The following is a 1,670-nucleotide window of genomic DNA, read 5'->3' on the forward strand; positions in this document are numbered from 1 at the left end:
CAGGCCCAAGAGAGGGCGAGGCCCCAAGAGAGGGCACGGCGCTGAGAGAGCGCGGTACGCAGGCCCCAGAGACGGCGAGGCCCCAAGAGAGGGCGCGGCGCCTAGAGCGCGGTACAGGCCCAGAGAGGGCGAGGCCCGGAGAGGGTGCAGAGCAGAAAGACCCAGGAAAGGGTCAAGGGGGCCAGGCACGGCTAAGGCCACCTGAGCCCCAAGCGCAGGAGGCGCGCAGCGCCGAGAGCGCGGTACAGGCCCCAGAGAGGGCGCAGCGCCGAGAGCGCGGTACAGGCCCAGAGAGGGCGAGGCCCGGAGAGGGTGCAGAGCAGAAACGACCCAGGAAAGGGTCAAGGGGGCCAGGCACGGCTACAGCCACCTGAGCCCCAAGCGCGGGAAACCCGCAAGCGCGGAGAGCGTGGCAGAGACCCCGAGTGGGGCCGCAAGCACAGAGGGCACGGCGGAGACCCCGAGAGGGGTGAGAGGAGCTAGGGAGACCCAAGGGCGTCAGTAATAGGCCGGCGGGTGAGAGCCCGGCCCAGGGGCGCCAGGTGGGTGACGAGCCCAGGGTGCCAGAGGGAGAGCACCAGAGGGGCAGGGGACCAAACAACGTCCCCCGGGACAGCTGCGAGGCTTGGGGCATGCTAGAGGGGAGGTTTGGAGGCACACATTTGCCCATAAGGCTGCGGTGAGAGGACCCCACTTTGGAACGGAGGGGATACCATCAAGGTGTCGTTAGGTGCGGGTAGGCAGCCTCCCGTTCTGAACCTCAACAACAAAGACATGGCGGGCGAGTAGAGGGTGCCAGACCACCCTAATTGGCACGGCAAAGGGGCACTCGCGAGCTCACGGCTGCTCGCGGGGCCATCCGTGACATGGACGAATTTGTAGGACTGTATGAAGCCATCTTAATGCAGGAGAGTCTAAGGAACCACATCCAGCTTTTTGAGGGGGAGACATTAAATCGGACTTTGCCATTGACATGATCAGTCACTGCCGTTGTCCTATTAGTTACCCTATTTGCATGTCAATTCCGGTTTCGTGCATCTCTGGTTACTATGATCCAGGTGTGCCTAGAAACCACAGGCAGGTAATGAAAGCATAATTACAGTAAAAGTCACATTATCCAGCAATTTATTAACTGACGTGCTCCATTAATCAGCATGCCGATTGACAAGACAAAAGCAAAACTGGAAGTCCTACTTCCAGCTTTGCCAAGTCCCACTTTGACCAACTTTGGACCACGGCCCAGGGCAAAGCAGCCTGCACAGGGCCTCCCTCCCTGTTCCCTGGCACGCTGATGCCAGGGAGGGGCAGTGGAACACCAGACATGGCGAGAGGGGTGGCATCTCAAACAGGCAAAGATGATTGTTTGGGCCTCTCATGTAACTGGCACATTTGGTTATCTGGCACCCCCCATTCCCCATGGATGCCAGATAACAGAGCTTTTGCTATATCTGCCTCTGGTTTCTAGGCACATGTGATACAGCATTAACGCCCTCTTTTTCCTTCAAATGAATATGAAATATGAAATTAAATTAACAAACCATCCAGTTACACAGTTACAGAGAACAGTTGCAGAACACATTCACCCACCTGAGCAGCCATTGTGTGTGCCACCAGGCAATTTCTGATTACAGCTCCCCTTCACTGTTTGCTTAAATGTCGAACCACCCCCT

The 1,670-nt window shown here is 57.7% G+C and overlaps 1 long non-coding RNA gene across 1 annotated transcript in view; it reads right to left on the reverse strand.

Moving 5' to 3' along the window:
* Positions 1 to 1,213, reverse strand: part of LOC109313340 — a 1,996-nt gene extending 783 nt beyond the window's left edge. The window contains exon 1 of the long non-coding RNA XR_002102028.1: positions 873 to 1,213. This is a non-coding gene — a long non-coding RNA (uncharacterized LOC109313340). The remainder of the gene's footprint in view (positions 1 to 872) is intronic.
* Positions 1,214 to 1,670: the final 457 nt, after the last annotated feature.

Source organism: Crocodylus porosus, unplaced genomic scaffold (genome assembly GCF_001723895.1).
Source record: "Crocodylus porosus isolate Cpor-Errol unplaced genomic scaffold, CroPor_comp1, whole genome shotgun sequence".
Taxonomy (NCBI): domain Eukaryota; kingdom Metazoa; phylum Chordata; order Crocodylia; family Crocodylidae; genus Crocodylus; species Crocodylus porosus.